Here is a 22,200-nt window from a genome sequence, read left to right as displayed (position 1 = left end):
ATGGGTAATGTAAACATAGAGGTGGAAAATCTAAAAAAGAATCAAAAGAAAATCCTAGAAATCAAAATGCTCGAACAGAAATGAAGAATGTCCTTTCATATCTTCTGCCCATTTCTTAACTGAATTATTTATTTTTAGGGTGTTGAGTTTGATAAGTTCTTTATAGATTTTTGGATACTAACACTTTACCAGATTTGATTAATTCATTAGTAGACTGTACTCAGCTGAGGAACGAATCAGTGAACTTGAAGATATTTTAGTAGAAACTCCCCAAATGAAACATGAACAACAACAACAACAAAACATACACTCATTTCAAAAGGTAAAATAGAATACCAGAAGAATGGCATGAAGCAGAAATATTTGAATGAATATGTTTGAAAAATATTAATGATAAAGAACTTTCTAAAATTAACAACAGACAACAATTTCAGACAACAGCAAGCAGGAAAACACCAAAAATTATATCTACTTCAAAACACTGCATTTAGATATCATGTTCAAACTGCAAAAACCAAAGAAAAAAGGAAAATCTTGAAAGAAGGCAGAGAAAGGAAACAACTTTACCTATAGAGAAACAAGCATAATAACTACAGTGGACTTTTAAAAAAAATTTTTTTAACGTTTATTTTTGAGAGAGAGAGAGACAGAGCATGAGTGGGGGAGGGTCAGACAGAGGGAGACACAGAATCTGAAACAGGCTCCAGGCTCTGAGCTGTCAGCCCAGAGCCCGACGTGGGGCTTGAACTCAGACCACGAGATCATGACCTGAGCCGAAGTCGGCCGCTTAACTGACTGAGCCACCCAGGCGCCCCTACAGTGGACTTTTAATCAGAAATTATGCAAGCAAGAAGAGAATGGAGTGATATATTTAAATGTTGAAAGAAGAAAATCCCACAAACTTAGAATTCTATACCTAGTAAAATTACCTATCAAAAGTGAAAGATCCTAAGTATATACCTAAAAGAATTGAAAATAGATAAATACATGTACATACATGTTCATAACATCACTAGTCACAATGGCCAAAGGGAGAAATAGCCCAAATTCCCATCAATGGTTGAATGGCTAAACTAATTGTGATATATACATACGATAGAATATGATTTAGCCATTAAAAGGGAGGACATGGAAGACAAACCTCCAAAAACATTATACTAAGTGAAAGTAGCCAGACACAACAGATAACAACAAAGCTGGATTTCAGCTCTGGTTGGGAGGGAGTCTCTTCCTTGGGTAATCTATCTCAGCCTTAGGTGTCCTATCTGCTCCTTATATCTTTACCTCTTACTAATACATATCTTGTTACATCAATCTTTAACTGTAGTTCATAAGTATTAATGTTAAAATTTTCCATTTAACAATTTGTTTTAGATTTTGTTTAATTGAAAATGCTTTTATTTTGCCACTCTTACCCCCTTTTTTTGAAGGATAATTTTTTTGGATATGAAATCTTTGGTTGACAGTATGGAGCTCTTTCTGGTGGAAAAGATTCTTAGGATGAGAGAGATTTGACATGAAGGTGATTCTCTATTGGTGGCTTTAAAAGTAAAAGAGGACATGTGGCAAGGAAGTCAGGAAGCTTCTTGGAGCAAAGAAAGAGCTGCCTTCAGCTGGCAGGCAGAAAGCAAATATTGACCTTATTTCTACAACTGCAAAGAGCAAACTTCAGCCCATAACCTGAATGGCCTCGGAAAGAGATTCTTCCCGAAGTCATCCAAATGAGAATGCAGCCCAGACAACACCTTGATTTCAGCACAGACTTCTGATCTACAGAAATGTGAGCTAATAAACGGGTATTGTTTTATGCTGGTAATTTTTTATGTAGCACAGATAACTAATACAATAGATAGTAATTCAAAAGAATTAATTAAAAGTAAAGTGAGAAAGACAGAGACTGACCCACTCAAGGAAGGGAGCTGTGTGCACAGAGAAGTCAGAGAAATGGGCTCTTACACCAGGGAGCTCACAAGGGGAAGACTAGTCCTGATGAAGTTTGGCTTTAAAACCAGAAGGGCTTAATCCTGTGAGTTTGTATAACCAGTGGGACTTGGAACCTGCAGCTTTACAAGCCAGCTAACTCAGCACTGGGTGACCAGAGAGGGCCAGTGATGGCTGGATCACCACCCTTAAAGAGACAACAACTTGAATGAGGAGGCAACATAAAAACAGCAGTTTACACAATGCCAAGTGCAAGCAGGAGGTATATCTGTTCATACTGACTTTAGAGTGTGTTGGGAGACTTTGAAAAAAAGGGAGCCAGAAGTCGCCATTCCCCCCCCCCCACACACACACATACCACTAAGCAAAAGTACGGAGCCACTTGTGGGAGGTGGAGCTGCACAGATACTTGCTACCTAACACACTAGCAGTGCACCACAACCACAAGTTTTCCTGAGGATTTGCTCACTCTGAGACTTCTGACCTCAACCTGGGGCTCAGGACAAACATTTTTAAAGAAAGCTATGCGGGTGCCCCACCAAACTTCCAGGTGCACAGCTGCCAACGTGCACCTTACACATCCACCATGCTGTACCCAGCTGTGCTCCTCTGGCTGCTATTGCATTCCACATTTCAGCCACACCCCACAGATGTCATTGTGAGCCTGCCCAGCCTGGCACCCATAGGCACTGTTGTGCACCATGCCCACCCTTGTGTCCCCAGCCATCCCAGTGCACAAACCCCAGCCACCAAAGCACTTCAGGGGATCTGGCACATGACTAGTGGCCAAGCATGAATTTTGCTAACACCACCGCCCTGCTCTCAAGTTCCCCATTGGGCATGCTCTCCTAGAGCTGGCCAGCCTGTTTCCCACTAACACCATGGAGAGCAAGCACAGCCCATAACAGACAGAGTCAATGCAGATGACTGCACTGAAAGGAAAACTGACTCAGACAAAGCAGCAAGGCATAAACAACACACATAGATATTATTCTGAAATGCCAGGTTCTGGTGAACAGGGGGTACTGCACTGCAGGGCACTCCAGAACCTCTTCATAAAATCACTACATTCAAGAGCAAAAGACACAGATGACTTTCTTAAAATAGAGAAACAGACACAGAGAGGTGACAGAAAAATTTATCCCAAAAGAAAGAACAGGAAAGGCCACAGCCAGAGATCTAAGTGAGACAGTAACATGCCTGATAGAGGAATTAAAGCAATGATTATAATAATACTCACTGGACCTGAGAAAGGTGTGGAAGACATGAGTGAGACACAGCACAGAGATAAAAAATAACATAGCAGAGATAAAGGGTACAATAAATGAAATTATAAACATGCTTGATGGATTAAACAGCAGGATGGAAAAGCAGAGAAATGAATTAATGACCTAGAAGACAGAGTAATGAAAAGTAACCAAGGTAAGCAAAATAGAGAAAAAATTATGTAACATGAGAATAGACTTAGGGAACTCAGTGTCTCCATCAAACCTAATAATATTCTTATTATAGGAGCCCCAAAAGGAGGAGATAGGGAAAGTGGGGCAGAAAATGTATTTGAGGAAATCATATATGAAAACTTCACTAATCTGGGGAAGTAAACAGATATCCTGATCCAGGAGACACAAAGAGCTCCTAACAGAATAAAAAAAAGTAGATGGACACCAAGACATATTGTACTTAATTTTGCAAAATTTAGTCATAAAGAAAGAAAGTTAAAATAAGTCACTTACTTAAGGAAAAACACATAGGGATACCAGGAAATTTTTCAACAGAAACATTGCAAGCCAGAAGGGAGTGGCATAATATTTTCAAAGTGCTAAATAGGAAACAGCAGCAAAGAATAGTCTATCCAGCAAGGCTACCATGCAGAATTGAAGGGGAGATGAAGAGTTTCCCAGACAAACAGACACTAAAAGAATTTGTTATCATGAAACTAGCTCTGCAATAAATCATAAAAGGCATTATTTGAGTAGAAAAGAGAAAGAAAAAGTGACAGTATAGAGGTGGAAAACCCAAAAGCAGGAAAAATGAATTTTTCTATATGAAGTCAATCAAGGAACTGACACACAAAAAAGATATAAAATAAAATAACATATACCTAAAATGTGGGGACAAAATAATGGGGTTCAAATTGAAATGACCATCAGGTTAATATAGACTGCTACATGCAAAAGAGATTATATACAAATTTAATGGTAACCAAATTTCAAAATCCACTAATTATGCAAAGGATAAAGAGAAATGCAAGGATAGCACTAAAGAAAATCAGCAAACCATGGAAGAGTGCAAGAAGTAAGGATCAGAGAAAATCTCCAGACACAATCACAAAACCATATCTGTCAGGGGCACCTGGGTGTCTCAGTCAGTTAAGTATCCACCTCTTTATTTTGACTCAGGTTCATGAGTTTTAGCCCTGCATCAGGCTCTGTGCTGATAGCTCAGAGCCTGCTTGGGATTCTTTCTCTCTCCCTCTGTCTCTGTCACACCCCCCCCCCCACACTTTCTCTCTCTCAAAATATAAATAAACTTTAAAAAACTTTAAAAAATACATATCTGTCAGTAATTACTTTGAATGTAATGGACTAAATGCTACAATCAAAAGATACAGGGTGACAGAATGGATTAAAAACACCAACAGCAACAACAGGACCCATTTACATGCTGCCTACATGAGACCCACTTTAGACATAAAAACATCTTCAGACTGAAACTGAGAGGATGGAGAAACATGTAAACCACCAAAACTGAAACAGAAGAAATAGAAAACTTGAAAAGGTGAATAAACAGCAAAGAAATTAAATCACTAATAAAAAATTTCCCAGTTGGGGCGCCTGGGTGGCGCAGTCGGTTAAGCGTCCGACTTCAGCCAGGTCACGATCTCGCGGTCCGGGAGTTCGAGCCCCGCGTCAGGCTCTGGGCTGATGGCTCAGAGCCTGGAGCCTGTTTCCGATTCTGTGTCTCCCTCTCTCTCTGCCCCTCCCCCGTTCATGCTCTGTCTCTCTCTGTCCCAAAATAAATAAACGTTGAAAAAAAAAAATTTCCCAGTAAACAAAAATCCACAACCAGATGGCTTCACAGGTGAATCCCACCAAACCAAAATAGCTAATAACTATTCTTCTCAAACTACTCCAAAAAGTAGAAGAGGAAGGAAAACGTCCAAATTCATTCTATGAGGGAAGTATCACCCTGATACCAAAACCTGGTAAAGACTCTACCAAAAGAGAATCACAGGCCAATATCCTTATGGAGCCTACAGCAAAGTATTATAAGAAGTGAAGCACAAAATCTGAACCTTTAGAAGTCCACCACCATGGAGGGTATGCCTGGTTTAAAGGCGCTCAGGGGGCACATGGATGGTTCAGTAGGTTAAGTGCCCAACTCTTGATTTCAGCTCAGGTCATGATCTCACAGTTTATGAGTTTGAGCCCTGCACCAGGCTTCAAACTGACAGTGTAAAGCCTGCTTGGGATTCATTCTCTCTCCTCCTTTCTCTGCCCCTCCCCCATTCACACACAGGCTCACTCTAAATACATATATACATACATACATACATATATAAATGTAAAATTAAAAAGATAAAGGTGCTCAGGTAGCAAAGTGGGGCAGAATTCTAGGAGTGACTGCATGGTCTGAGGATTCTCTGGGTGGGAAGAAGGAAGGATGGCACCAATGTGTTTCACTATTCCCAGACATAGGAGTGGGGACTCGAACTGAGGGGTATGAGCTGGGTATTGACTTTCTGCTCTGTTTTGCCACAAACTGAACTGATGATCAGTTATCTGACCACTTTCCTCGAGCAGGTCTGCATCATAGGAGTCCCTAAAATTTGGAGTTTTGAAACTCAGTTGCACCTGAGATAAAAAAGCTAGGACACAGTCAAGGGTGAATGTAGGATTCTGATGGAAACCGGGGACACAAGAGGGGGGATTTATTACTCTTCCATGAGGGTTTCCTGAAGAGTGGGGGGTGCAGTCTTTCCACTCTGGGGCTAGAGAGCAGGGCATGGCCATATTCATCCTGTGCAGCAGTGCTGAGAGCCTTCAGAGAGAAAAGAGTATAACCAGAAGAGGCTGGAGCCACGTACACTGACCCCTGCCCCTACACAGGGCCGTGGAGGCCCATCTTCATGGAAACAAGTTAACCTGAGAATCAGTGCCCCCTGAGAAGACCAGCCCAAATAACCTGCTCATACCAAGTTACTGATCAAAAAGTGCTACAAAACTTCAGCTATAGGAGAAATAGGATGAAAATTATTTTTTACTTTTATTCTTTACTTTTTTATTATTAATTTTTCATTTATTTTCTTATTTTTAATTCCTTTTAAATTAACTATTATTATATTTATTTATATATTTTATATATTTTTTGTTTATTTTATTTTATTATTTTATTTTATTTTATTTTAGGATCTAGATTCTTTTAAGAAGCAGACCAAAACACACCCAGTATCTAGTTTTGGTGTGAGTCGGGGGGTGGGGAGAGTGTTGGTTTTACCTTGTTTTTTTGTTTTTGTTTTTGTTTTGTTGCTGTTGTTCTTTCTTCTATTCTTTTCTGGACAAAATGACAAGATTGAGAAATTGATCCCAAAAGAAAGAACAGGAAGAGGAACTCATGGTCAGGGATTTAATCAATACAGATATAAGTATAGTGTCTAAACTAGAATTTAAAACACTAGCAGGACTTCAAAAATGCATAGAAGACACCAGGAATCCCTTTCTGTAAAGATAAAAGAACTAAGATATAATCACACTGAAATTAACAATGCTATAACTGAGATGCAAACTCAAATGGAAGCCATAAAAAAAGAGGATGGATGAAGCAGTGGAGTGAATTAGTGATATAGAAGAGAAAACAATGGAAAATAATGAAGGTACAAAAAAGGGGAAAATAAAAGTAATGGAACATGACGGTAAACTTAGGGATTTTGGTGACTTTTTAATATGCAATAACATTTGTATCATTGGAGTCTGAGAAGAAGAGAGAGAAAATGGGAAGCAGGTTTATTTGAATAAATTATAGTTGGAAAGTTCCCTAATCTGGGGAAGGACACAGACATAAAAATTCAAAAAAAAAAAAAAAACCATAGAGAACTCTCATTAAATTAAACAAAAGCTATCACCAAAGCATATCATAGTCAAATTTACAAAGTACTTAGACACGGAAAGAATCCTGAAAACAGCAAGAGAAAAAAGGTCCTTAACCTAGAAGAGAAGACAGGTCAGGTTTACAACAGATCTGTCCACAGAAACATTGCAAGTCAGAAAGGAGTGGCAAGTCAACATGCTGAATGGGGAAAATATGCATCCAAGAATTCTTTAGTCAGCAATGCTGTAATTAAGAATGGAAGGAGAGATAAAAAAAATTTCCCAGACAAACAGATACTAAATGAGTTCATGACCAATAAAACAGCCCTACAAGAAATTTCAAGTGGGACTCTTTGAGTGTTGGGAAAAAGACCAAAAGTGGGGAGCTTGGGTGACTCAGTCGGTTAAACATTTGACTTTTGATTTTTGCTCAGGTCATGATTTCACATGATGGTTCAAGCTCTGTGTTGGGTTCTGTGCTGACAGTGCAGAGCCTGCTTGGAATTCTCTCTCACCTTATCTGCACTTCCCCAACTCATGCTCTCCATCTCTCTATGAAAATAAAATAAATAAATAAATATCAAAAAGAAAAAAAAAAGACCAAAAGCAACAGGCTAGAAAGGACCAGAGAACATCACCAGAAACACCAACTCTACAGGTAACAAAATGGCACTAAATTCATGTCTTTTAATAGTCACTTTGAATGAGAATGGACTAAATGCACCAATCAAAAGACATAAGGTATCAGAATCATAAAAAACAAGATCCATCTATATGCTGTCTATAAGAGACTTATTTTAGACCTAAAAATACTTCTACATTGAGAGTGAGAGGATGGAGAACCATCTTTAATGGTAAGGAACATCAAAAGAAAGCTGGGATAGCACTTATATCAGACAAACTAGATTTTATTTTATTTTATTTTATTTTATTTTATTTTATTTTTAAATGTTCATTTATTTATTTTGAGAGAGAGAGAGAGACCACAATTTGGGGAGGGACAGAGAGAAAGAGGGAGAGAGAGAATCCCAAGCAGGATCCATGCTGTCAGTGCCAAGCCTGACATGGGGCTCAAACCCATGAACCATGAGATCATGACCTGAACTGAAATCAGGAGTCAGATGCTTAAACGAATGAGCCACCCAGGCATCCACAGAAAAACTAGATTTTAAAACAAAAACTATAACAAGAGATGATATTGGGCATTATATCATAATTAAGGGGTTTATTCATCAGGAAGATCTAACAATTATAAATATTTATGACTCCAACTTTGAAGACCCAAATATATAAATCAGTTAATAACAAACATAAAGGAAGTCATTGATGGCAATATAATAATGGTACGGGACTTCATCACTTACAGCAATGGACATATCATCTAAGCAGAATATCAACAGGAAATAATGACTTTCAATGACACACTGGACCAGATGGACATAACATATATTCAGAACATTTCATCTTAAAACAGCACAATACACATTCTTCTCATATGCACAAGGAACATTCTCCAGAATAGACCACACACTGGATCACAAATCAGCCCTCAACAAGTACAAAAAAAAAAAATTGAGATTGCACCATGTATATTTTCATATCACAACGCTATGAAACCTGAAGTCAACCACAAGAAAAAATTTGGAAAGCCCTCATCCACATGGAGGTTAAAGAACATCCTACTAATAATAGATGGGTTAATGAGGAAATTAAAGAAGAAACAAAAAATACATGGAAGCAAATAAAAATCAAAACACTACAGTCCAAAGACTTTGGGATGCAGCAAAGGCAGTCCTAAGAGGGAGCATTTTGCAATTCAGGACTATTTGAAGAGACAAGAAATGTCTTTTTTTTTTTAACGTTTATTTATTTTTGAGACAGAGAGAGACAGAGCATGAACAGGGGAGGGGCAGAGAGAGAGGGAGACACAGAATCAGAAGCAGGCTCCAGGCTCTGGGCCATCAGCCCAGAGCCCGACGCGGGGCTCGAACTCACGGACCGTGAGATCGTGACCTGAGCCGAAGTCAGACGCTTAACTGACTGAGCCACCCAGGCGCCCCAAGAAATGTCTTTAATACATAACCTAAAGGAGCTAGTAAAAGAACAGCAAATAAAGCCTAAACCCAGCAGGAAAAGGGAAATAATAAAAATTATAGCAGAAATAAATGATATAAAAACAACAACAACAACAGAGTAGAACAGATCAACCAAACAAAGAGATGGTTTTTTGAAAGAAATAAAAAAATTAATAAACTCCTAACCAGACTTATCAAAAAGAAGAGAGAAAGGACCAAAATGAGAAAAGCACAAGTAATAGAGGAGAGATCACAACCAACACTACAGAAACACAAACAATTATAAGAGAATACTATGAAAAATTATATGCCAACAAACTAGACAATCTGGAAGAAATGGACAAAGTTCTAGAAACACACAAACTACCAAAACTAAAACAAGAAAAAATAGAAAATTAGAACAGATCCATAGCCAGCAAAGAAACTGAATCAGTAATCAAAAATCTTCTAACAAACATGGCTCCCAAAGGAAATTCTATCAGACATTTAAAGAGTTAATATCTATTCTTCTGAAATTGCTCCATAAAATAGAAATTGCTCCATAAAATAGAAATGAAAGAAAAACTTTCAAACAAGACCCTACTACAAGGAGAATTAAGAGCCAATATCCCTAATAAACCTGGATGCAAAAAATTATCAACAAGATATTAGCAAGTGGAATATAACAGTACATTAAAATAATTATTCACCATGATCAAGTGGGAATTATTCCTGGGCTACAGAGCTGGTTTGGTATTCACCAATCGATCAATGTGTTATATAACATAAATTTAAAAGAAGGATAAGAACCATACGATCCTATCAATAGCTGCAGAAAGGGCATTTGACGAAATACAATATCCATTCTTGATTTAAAAAAATCTCCACAAAGTGGAGATAGATGGAGCATATCTGAACATTATAAAGGCCATGTACAAAAGACCCACAGCTAATATGCATCCAAATGGAGGAAAAACAGAAAACCTTTCCCCTATGGTCAGGAACAAGACAAGGATGTCCACTGTCACCATTACTATTTAACATAGTATGGGAAGCTTTAGCTTCAGCAATCAACCAACAAGAAGAAATTAAAGAGGTCAGACTTTCACTATATTCACATGACATGGAGAAAACCTGAAAAACTCCATCAAAAAATTCCTAGAACTAATACATGAATCCAGAAAAGTCACAGAATATAAAACAAATGTACAGAAATCAGTTGTATTTTTATACACCACTAACAAAGTAGCAGAAAAAGAAATCAGGGAATTAATCCCATTGGCAATTGTACCAAAAGCAATAAGATACCGAAAAATCCTAACTAAAGAGGTAAAAGATCTGTACTCTGAAAATTATAGAAGACTTATGAAAGATATTGAAAAGGACACAAATAAATGGAAAATAATTACATGCTCATGGATGAGAAGAACAAACATTGTTAAAATGTCTATACTACCCAAAGCAATCTACACATTTAATGCAATCCTTATTAAAACACCACCAACATTTTTCACAGAGCTAGAACAAACAATCCTAAAATTTGTATGGAGCCACAAAAAATCCCCAATAACTGAAGAAATCTTGAAAACAAAAAAAGAAAAAAAGGAAAAAAAAGAAAAGAAAGGAAAAGGAAAGAAAGAAAGAAAGAAAGAAAGAAAGAAAGAAAGAAAGAAAGAAAAGAAAGAAAGAAAGAAAACTGGAGGCACCATGATTCTGGATTTCAAGCTATACTGCAAAGCTGTAGTCCTCAAGACAGTATAGTACTGGCATAAAAACAGATAAACACATCAGTGGAACAGAATAGAAAACCCAGAATTCAACCCACAAGTCAATGATCAACTAATCTTTGACAAAGCAGGAAAAATATTGAATGGAAAAAAGATAGCCTCTTCAACAAATGGTGTTGGGAAAATTGGACAATAACACGCAGAAGAATGAAACTGGACCACTTTCTTATAACATACACAAAAATAAATTCAAAATGGATGAAAGACCTAAATATGAGACAGGAAACCGTCAAAATCCTAGAGGACAACACAGGCAGCAACCTATTTAACCATGGTCAGAGCAACTTCTTATTAGACATGTTGCCAGATGGAGGGGAAACAAGCAAATAAACTATTGAGACTTCATCAAGATAAAAAACTTCTGCATACCGAAGGCAACAATAATCAGAACCAAAATGTAACCTACTGAACGGGAGAAAATATTTGCAAATAACATATCTGATAAAGGGTTAGTATGCAAATCTATAAAGAACTTATCAAACTTAACACCCAAAAAGCAAACAACCCAGTTTAGAAATGGGCAGAAGATATGAATAGACATTTTTCCAAAGAAGATATCCAGATGGCTAACAGACACATGAAAAGATGCTCAACATCATTCATCACCAGGGAAATACAAATCAAAACCACAATGAGATACCACCTCACACCTGTCAGGATGGCTAAAATTAACAACACAAGAAACAACAGATGTTGGCAAGGATGAAGAGAAAGTGGGAGCCCTCTTGCATTATTGGTGTGAATGCAAATTAGTGTAGCCACTCTAGAGAATTGTATGGAGTTTCATCAAAAAACTGAAAATGTAACTTCCCTACAATCCTCTTAGGTACTTACCCAAAGATACAAAAGCAAAGATTCAAAGGGGTTAATGCACCCCAATGTTTATAGCAGCATTATCAACAATAGCCTAACTGTGGAGAGAGCCCATACGCCCATCGACTGATAAATGGATAAAGAAGTGGTATATGTATACAATGGAATATTACTCAGCCATGAAAAAGAATGAATTTTGCCATATGCAATGACATGGATAGAACTAGGATGTATTATGCAAAGTGAGATAACTCAATCAGAGAAAGACATATACCATATGATTTCACTTGTATGTGGAATTTAAGAAACAAAGATAGATGAACATATGTGATGTGGGAAAAAAGAGGAGAGAGGGAAATATACCACAAGAGACTCTGAATGATAGAGAACAAACTGGGGATTGATGGAGGAAAGTCAGTGGGAGATGGGCTAGATGTGTGATGGGCATTAAGGAGGGCACTTGTTTCATGAGCACTGGGTGTTGTAGATAAATGATGAGTCACTGAATTCTACTCCTGAAACAAATACTGCTCTGTACATTAACAAACCAAAGTTTAATTTACAATAATAAATCACTTCTCAGCTTTTTGACTAAGATCAAGTATAAAAAGTAACAAAAAATAAACAAAAATAACAAAAAAATGAAAATAAAGGATTAGAAACATATGATCATTTCAATAGAGGAAATGTACTTGGCAAAGTACAGCATTTATTCTTTTTTTTTTTTCAACGTTTATTTATTTTCGGGACAGAGAGAGACAGAGCATGAACAGGGGAGGGGCAGAGAGAGAGGGAGACACAGAATCGGAAACAGGCTCCAGGCTCTGAGCCATCAGCCCAGAGCCCGACGCGGGGCTCGAACTCACGGACCGCGAGATCGTGACCTGGTTGAAGTCGGACGCTTAACCGACTGCGCCACCCAGGCGCCCCGAGTACAGCATTTATTCTTAATAAAAACCCTTGATAATACAGGGATAGTGGGAACATACCTCAACATCATAAAGGCCATATATAAAAATCCCACAGCTAATACCATCCTCAGTGGGGAAAATCTGAGAACTTTTCCTCTACAGTCAGGAAGAAGACAGGGATATCCACTCTCACCACTGTTATGTAACATAGTATTGGAAGTCCTAGCCTCAGCAATTAGACAACAGAAGAAATAAAAGGCATCCAAATTAGCACAGGAAGGAGACAAACTTTCACTATTTACAGATGCTCTGATACTCTATGTAGAAAACCCAAAAGGCTCCACTAAATAATTGCTAGCACTGATACAATAATTCAGTAGCATCACAGGATACAAAATCAACTTACAGAAATTTGTTGCATTTCTATACACCAATAATGAAGTAGCAGAAAGAGAAGTTAAGGAATAAGTCCTATTTACAATTATATGCAAAATAACTACATACCTAGGAATTAACTTAATCAAAGAGTTGAAAACTCTGTACTCTGAAAACTATAACACCCTGAAGAATGAAGTTGAAGACAACACAGAGAAAGGGAAAAACATTTCATGCTCATGGATTGGAAGAAAAAATATTGTTAAAAATGTCTGTATTACCCAAACCAATCTACACATTTAATGCAATGCTTATCAAAATACCACCAGCATTTTTCACATAGCTAAAACAATCTTAAAATTTGTATAAAACCACCAAAGACCCCAAACAGCCAAAGCAATCTGGAACAGAAAAGCAAAGCTAGAGGCATCACAATTCCAGACTTCAAGTTATATTACAAAATTGTAGTAATCAAAACAGTATGATATTGGCACAAAAAAGGCATATAGATCAATGCAACAGAATAGAAAACCCAGAAATGAACCCATAATGATATGGTCAATTAATGTTTGACAAAGTGGGAAAGAAGATACAATTGGAAAAAGTCTCTTCAACAAATGGTGTGGTGAAAACTGGACAGCAACATGCAAATGAATGAAACTGGACCACTTTCTAATATCATACAAAAAAAACAACTTCAAAATGAATTAAAGACATAAACGTGAGACCTGAAACCACTAAAATACTAAAGGGGAACACAGGCAGTAACTTCTTTGACATCAGCCATACCGCTTTTTTTCTAGATAGGTCTCACTGGGCAAGTGAGACAAAAGAAAAATAAACTATTGGGACTTCAAGATAAAAACTTCTGCATAGTGAAGAAAACAACAAAACTAAAAGGTAGCCTATGGAATGGGAGAAGGCATTTGCAAATAATATATCTGATAAAGATCTACTATCCAAAATATATAAAGAATTTATAAAACTCAACAACCAAAACCAAATAATCCAGCTGAAAAGGGTGCAGAAGGCATGAACACACATTTACCCACAGAAAACATACAGGTGGCCAATAGACATATGAAAACATTCTCATCATCGCTTATCATCAGAGAAATGCAAATCAAATCTACAATGAGATATCACCTCACACCTGTCAGAACAGCTAAAATCAACAACACAAGAGAAAACAAGAGGTGCTCGAGAGGATGTAGAGAAAGAGAAACACTTTTGCACTCTTAGTGGGATGCAAACTGGTACAGTCACTCTGGAAAACAGTTTGGAGGTTCTACCAGAAGTTAAAAATACAACTAACCTATGACCTACTAATCACACCATTAGGTATTTATCCAAAGAATATAAAAATACTAATTCAAGGGGGTACCCCTATGTTTATAGCAGAATTATTTACAACAGCCAAATTATAGAAACAGCCCAAGTGTTCAATGATTGATTAACGGATAAAGAGGATGTGGTAAGGGGTCACCTGGGTGGCTCAGTTCATTAAGCATCTGACTCAGGCTTAGGTCATGATCTCACAGTTTGTGAGTTCAAGCCCTGCATTGGGCTCTGCACTGGCAGAGTAGAGCTTGCTTGGGATTCTCTCTGTCTCTGTCTCTCTCTCTGCCCCTCCCCCATTTTCACTCTCTCTCTCAAAATAAATAAATAAACTTAATAAAAAATGAGGATGTTGTATATATACACAATGGAATATTTATTCAGACGTATAAAAAGAATGAAGTCTTGCCATTTCCAATGACATGGTTGGGGCTTCAGAGTATAATGCTAAGTGAAATAAGTCAGAGAAAGACAAATACCATATGATTTCACTCATATGTAGAATTTAAGAAACAAAACAAACAAACAAAAAGACAGTTAAATAAGAGGGGAAAAAAGCAAGAAACAGACTCTTAAATATATAGAACAACTTGATGGTTACCAGAGGGAGTGTCGGCAGGAGGATGGGTTAAATTGGTGATGGGGATTAAGGAGTGCACTTGTTATGATGAGTGCAGGGTGACGTATGGGACTATTGAATCACTATATTGTACACCTGAAACTAAAGTAACACTGTATGTTAACTAACTGGAGTTAAAATAAAAATTTAATTGAAACAAAGTGCATGAAACAAAAACTGAAAAAAAAAAAACCAGAAAAGAGAGATAAACAAAATAAGTAGTATATTTGGAGATTTTAACACTAATTTCTCCATACTTGAAAGAACAAGTAGACAGAAACATCAGGATACACACTTACTTCAAATGCATAAAAAAAATTTACCTAGGTAAACCATATTCTAAGCCAAAACACAAATCTTAACAAATTCAAAAGACTAGAGTTCATACAAGGTAAGTTTTCAAAGCATTATGAAATTAAATTAGAAATTAATAACAGAAAGCTGAAATATTCCCCAAATATTGGTAATTAACATACTGGTAATACAGCACACTTGTAAATAATACATAAGTCCAAGATGAAATTCCAACATAAATAGAAAGTACCTTGAAGTGAATGATGGGATGCAGTTAAAGCAGTGCTTAAAGGAAGATTTATTAAGGGAAATACTTATTTTAAAAGATTAAAATCAGTAGACTGAGCTTCCCCTTAAGAAACCAAAGACGAGAAGTTGAATACAAAATAAGCAGATGGAAGAACACAATAAAGACGAGATTAGAAACCAAATTGAAGACAGAGAAATAATAGATAAATTCAATATAATGTATAGCTGGTTCTTTGAAAGAAAAAAAATTTTAAAAAATTAATAAACTCATAGCCAGAGTGACAAAAAAAAGGAAGACACAAATTACCAATACCAGGAAGGATAGACGGTTATTACTATGGTACCTTTACACATTAAAAAGATTATAATTATACAATACAAACAACTATATACTCATAAGTTGAAAAACTTGCATGATGTGGATCTGTTCTTTGAAATACATAAAGAAAAACTCAAAGAAAAATAAGTAAACTGAATAGTCTTATATTTATTAGAGTTTAAATTCATAGTTGAGAATCTTCCAACAAAGAAAATGCTGCTGCATGTAAATTCTACAAAACATTCAATAAATAATCTTAATTCTGCCAATCTTTTCCAGAACATAAAAGGGAACACCTCCTTACTAATTTTATGATACCAGTATCACATATTATGAGGAAAAAAGTTAAAGACAAATAAAAAGAATAATGGATTATGATCATCTGAGGTTTATTCCAGGGTAAGGCTGCTCCAACGTTTGAATACCAATCAAAGGAAAGTTTCTTAAGCTAATAAAGGGGATACATCACCCACAACTAGCATCATAAAATCTAAGATGAAGAAAAGGGAATGTCTCTACTCCCACTTTTCCTATTCATCATTATACTGGAATTTCTATCAAGGCAAAAGAACATACATACATATATAAATGTCATAGTGAAAATAGATAGTTTTAAATATGGCTTAATTATTTTTGTAGAAAGTCCAAAGAATATACAAAAAACTAGAACTAGTGAGTTCAGCGAGTTTTAAGGACACAAGCTTAGTATAGAAAACTCAATTGAATTTCTCCATAACATCAAGTAAACAATTGGAATTAAAAAAAAAATTCCCCCAGTCACTGAAAGGGAAATTTTATTGAGGCCCCAGGGCTTTGAGGTTCTGGCAGGAGACCAAACTGCCAGCAAAGGAAGAGCTGGTGGAAGGGCTTTATTTGACCTTTTTCTTGGGGCAGGTTGTTGTAGTGCCGGCACATCTTGCAGAGGTAGACAGTGGGGCAGACAGCTCCATGGATGCAGGGGAGCCTAACACTTACAGAAGATAATCTTGTTGCAGTTGTATTTCTGGGCCAGCTGGCGGAGGGAAGGCTGGATGATGCCATCTTGCAGGCAAAGTATCAAGTGCAGGGTGGACTCTTTCTGGATATGGTAGTCTGAGAGAATTCAGCCATCCTCCAGCTGTTTTGTACACAACAATCAGATGCTGCTGGTCAGGGAGGATGCCCTCCTCGTCTTGGATTTTGGCTTTGACATTCTCAATGGTGTCACTGGGCTCAACCTTGAGGGTGATGGTTTTGCCCATCAGGGTCTTCAGAAAGCTCTGTCTCGGCAAAGCTTCCACCACCAAACTGCTCAATCACCTCATTTGAATTTAAAATTCTTAAATAATACCCTTTTAAATAGCACCCAAAAATTAAATACTTAGGTATGAATCTAGCAAAAAAATGTATGCAGGATATGTATACTGAAAATGATAAAACACTGGTGAGAAAAATCACAGAAAATTTAAGTAAATGAAGAGATACAGTATTGAGGAAAACTCAATATTGTTAAGATATTAGTTAATTCTGTACAATTTTACTTATAGATTCCATGCAATCCCAATCAAAAATCATACATTTTAAAAATACCTACAAGTTGATTTAAAAATGTGTATGGAGGTGTGCCTGGGTGGCTCAGTTGGTTAAGCATCAGACTCTTGATTTTGGTTCAGATCATGATCTCACAGTTTGTGAGTTCAAGCCCCACATCAGGCTTGTGCTGACAGCGGGAGCCTACTTGGGATTCTCTCTTTCCCACTCTCTCTCTGCTCCTCCCCTGCTTATAAATGCATACATGTGTGCTCACTCTCTCTCAAAATAAATAAACATTAAAAAAATAAAATGTGTATGGGAGGGCAAAAGACCTACCACAACCAAAACAATTTTGAAACAAAACAAAATAAATTGAAGAATCACATTACTCAATTTCAAGGCTCACTATAAAGCTATAATAATCAAGACAGTGTGTTACTGGCAAAGGATTAAACATATAGATCAATGGAGCATATAGAGTCCAGATATAATGAACTAATTCTTCATGAAAATGCCAGAGCAACTCAACAGAGAATGAATAGTCTTTAACACACAGTGCTGAAAAAGTAGTTATCTGCATGCAAAATCATCATCATCATCATCATCATCTTCACATATACTTCACAACTTATACAAAAATTAACTCAAAATTAATCAAAGATCCAAGTATAAAATCACAATGTTTCTGAAATAAAACATAGAAGAAAATCTGAGTGACTTGGGTTTGGCAAAGAGATTGAGATAGGACATCAAAAACATAACCCATCAAGGGAAAATTGACTGTGGCAAATGCAAAGAAAAGCCAAACACTGGAAGAAAGTATTTCCAAATCCAATATGTATTAAAGTATTTGTATCTAAAATATGTAAATAACTCCCAAAACTCATACTAAGAAAACAAACAACTCAATTGTTTTAAATAATCAAAGGATCTTAACATACAGGTCACTGAAGATGCATATAGAACGATACTCAACATTATTATTCATCATTATCTACTCACTAGGGAGGTATAAATTCAAACCAATGAGATACTACTACACTCCTACTTTAATGGCTAAAATCATGAAAAGTGAAATTACTAAGTGTTGACTAGGATATGGGGCAGCAGGAATGCTCATACAGGCACTTGGGAAAACTGGTGGCAATTTCCTCTAGGATCATTGATATTATCTCAAAATTTCATGATCTCATCCTTTTTTATGGCTGTGTAATAGTCCAGTATGTGTATACTACATCTTCCATATCCATTTATCTATTGATGGACACAGGCTGCTTCCACATCTTGGCTATTGTAAATAATCCTGCAATAAACATAGGGGTGCATGTATCTTTTCAAATTAGTGTTTTTGTTTTCTTTGGGTAAATACCTTATAGTGGAATTATTGGATCATATGGTATTTTTAAAAATTTTTTGAAGAATCTCCATAATTGAAGTAAATCAGGCTGAGAAATACAAATATCATATGATTTCACTCATAAGTGGAGTTTAAAAAATGAATAAAGAAACAAAAAATAGGACCGGACCTATAAATAAAGAGAACAAACAGAGGGTTGCCAAAAAGAAGGGGGTTGGAGGGATGGGCTAAATGGGTGAAGGGGGGCTTCCATTTTGAAAGGAGTAAGTCACAGGAGAAAAAGTCACAGAATAAGGAATATAGTCAAGATATTGTAATAGTGTTGTACGGTGACAGGTGGTAGCTACAATCATGGTGAGCATAGCATAATGTCTAAACTTGTTTTATCACTGTGGAAAACACCTGAAACTAGTGCAACATTGTGTGTCAACTATGCTCAAATTAAAAAAAAAAACTGTTGGCAGTTTCCCATAAAGTTAAACATACACTTTCCATTCTACCCAGCAATCCCTACTCCTAGATATTTCCCCAACTGAAGTGAAAACTTATGTTTTCACAAAACTCTGTAGCTTTATTCATATTTGTCAAAAACTGAAATAGCCCAAATGGCTTTCAATAGCTAACTTGAATAAACAGATTGCATTATATTTATTTGATAGATTACTGATCAGCACTAAAAAAGAATAAACTTTTGATTTACATAATATGGATGAAAATGTATTATACTAAGTGGAAGAAATCTGACCCATATATATAATTTCATACATGTGACATTTGGAAAGTGGCAAAAGTACAAAAACAGCAAACAGTATTTATTTCCAGAGGTCTTTTTTTCTAAGAAAAAGGGGTTTACTACAAAAGGGCAGTATGTGAAAATTTTCTGGGGTGATAGAATTATTCTTTTTGGTACTGTGTTTGTGAACACAAGACTTTTTGTATTTGTCAAAACACTTTTCATGAAAGTGGTAGATTAAGCTAGTCCTGAAGAATGAATAGAACTTAGAGAACTAATGAAAAAGGAGAACACTTTAGGAAGGCAAAGAATTGTGTTAATTTTTGGAATAAAATAGTTTGTGTAGAAGGTAGTTGGAAAAAATATTAGCATGTAAACATAATAAAAACAATATAGAATCTAGATTTTATACTGTGGGGGACATTTTTTTATTTATAAATTTTTATTTAATTTCCAGTTAGTTAACATACAGCATAATATTGGTTTCAGGTGTACAATATAGTGATTCAACACTTCCATACAACACTCAGTGCTCATCAGAACAAGTGCACTTCTTAGTCCCCATCATCTATTTATTCCACCCCCTCACTCACCTGCCCTGTTGTAGCTAATAGTTTGTTTTCTATAGTGAAGAGTCTATTTCTTGGTTTGCCTTTCTCTATATTTCTCCTATATGATTGTTTTGTTTCTTAAATTCCACCTATGAGTGATACTATATGGTATTTGTCTTTCTCTGACCGACTTATTTTGCTTAGTATAATACTCTCCATTTAGGTTGTTGCAAATGACAGATTTTATTCTTTTTTAATTTAAATTTTAGTTAACATATAGAGCAATATTGATTTTAGGAACATAATTCAGTGATTCATCACTTGCATACAACACTCAGTGCTCGTGACAAGTGCCCTCTTTAATACCCATCACCTATCTAGCTCATCCCTCACCCACTCCCTCCATTAACACTCAGTTTGCTATCTATCATTTAGAGTCTCTTATGGTTTGTTTCCCTCTCTCTTCTTTTCCCCCATTCCCATGTGTCACCTGTCTTGCTTCTTAAATTCCACATATTAGTGAATCATATGGTATTTGTCTTTCTCTAATTGACTTATTTCACTTAGCATAATACATTCTAGCTCTATACACATCATTGCAAATGGCAAGATTTCATTATTTTTGATGGCTGAGTAATATTCCATTATAGATATATACCACCTCTTCTGTATCCATTCATCAGTCAATGGATATTTGTGCTCTCTCCATAGTTTGGCTATTGTTGATAATGCTACTATAAACATTGGGTGATTTACCCCTTTGAATCTGTATTTTTGTATCCTTTGGGTAAATACTTAGTAGTACAATTGCTGGATCTTAGTAGTTCTATTTTTAGTTTTTTGAGGAAACTCCCTGTTCCTCCATACTCTTCACCAGAGTGGCTGTACCAGTTTGCAGTCCCGCCAACAGTACAAGAGGGCTCCCCTTTCTCTGCATCCTCGCCAAAACCTATTGTTTTTTGTGTTGTTAATTTTAACCATTCTGACAGTTGTGAGGAGGAATCTCATCATGGTTTTGATTTGTATCTCGCTGATGATAAGTGATGCTGACCATCTTATTAGGCATCTGGATGTCTTCTTTGGAAAATTGTCTTTTCATGTCTTCTGCCCATTTCTAAGATGGGTTGTTTGTTTTTTGGGTGTTGAATTTGATAATTTCTTTATAGATTTTGGATACTAACCCTTTATCAGATATGTCATTTGCAAAATCTTCTCCCACTCTGTAGGCTGCTGTTTAGTTTTTTTTTTTTTTATTGTTCCTTTCTCTGTGCAAAAGTTATCTTGATGAAGTCCAATAGTGCATGTTTGCTTTAGTTTCCCTTGTCTTTGGTGATGTGTCTAGTAAGAAGATGCTCTGGTTTAGGTCAAGGAGGTTGCTGCCTGTGTTCTCCTAAGGTTTTGATGGTTTCCTGTCTCACATTTGGGCCTTTCATCCATTTTGAATTTACTTTTGTGTATGATATAAGAAAATGGTCCATACTTATTCTTCTGCATGTTGTCGTCCGATTTTCCCAACACCATTTGTTGAAAAGACTATCTTTTTTCCATTGGATACTCTTTCCTGCTTTGTCGAAGATTAGTTGACCATAGAGTTGTGGGTTGTTTCTGGGTTTTTTATTCTGTTCCATTGATCAATGTGCCTGTTTTTGTGCCAGTACCATACTGTCTTGAGGACTACAGCTTTGCAATACAGTTTGAAATCCAGAATTGTAATGCCTCCAGTTTTCTGTTTCTTTTGCAGGATTGCTTTGGCCCTTTTTGATTTTCTGTGGTTCCCTAAAAATTTTATGATTGTTATAGCTCTGTGAAAAAAGTTGGTGGTGTTTTAATAAGGATGGCATTAAATGTGTAGATTGCTTTGAGTAGTATAGACATTTTAACAATGTTGTTCTTCCAATCCATAAGCATATAATGCTTTTCCATTTCTTTGTGTCCTCTTCAATATTTTTCATAAGTGTTCTATAATTTTCAGAGTACAGATATTTTACCTCTTTACTTAAGTTTATTCCTAGCTTTCTTGTTTTTGGTGCAATTGCCAATGGGATTGATTCCATGATTTCTTTTCTGCTTCTTCATTATTGGTGTACAGAAATGCAAAGGATTTGTGCACATTGATTTTATATCCTGTGAATTTGATGGATTCATGTATTAGTTTTAGCAGTTTTTTGGTGGAGTCTTTCAGGTTTTCTACATAGAGTATCATGTCATGTGGATATAGGGAAAGTTTGACTTCTTCCTTGCCAATTTGGATGTCCTTTAT

The 22,200-nt window shown here is 36.3% G+C and overlaps 1 long non-coding RNA gene across 1 annotated transcript; it reads right to left on the bottom strand.

The window, feature by feature from the left end:
- Positions 1-1,196: 1,196 nt before the first annotated feature.
- Positions 1,197-17,036, bottom strand: LOC115528363. Its single transcript, XR_003973239.1, has 3 exons — positions 16,918-17,036; positions 14,195-14,205; positions 1,197-1,207 (listed from the first exon to the last, which is right to left on the bottom strand). It is a non-coding gene; the product is annotated as an uncharacterized LOC115528363 (long non-coding RNA).
- Positions 17,037-22,200: the final 5,164 nt, after the last annotated feature.

The sequence above is a fragment of the Lynx canadensis genome, chromosome D3 (genome assembly GCF_007474595.2).
Source record: "Lynx canadensis isolate LIC74 chromosome D3, mLynCan4.pri.v2, whole genome shotgun sequence".
NCBI classification, from domain to species: domain Eukaryota; kingdom Metazoa; phylum Chordata; class Mammalia; order Carnivora; family Felidae; genus Lynx; species Lynx canadensis.
The sequence above is the reverse complement of the archived record's forward strand: the minus strand, read 5'-3'. Positions and strand labels throughout refer to the sequence as shown.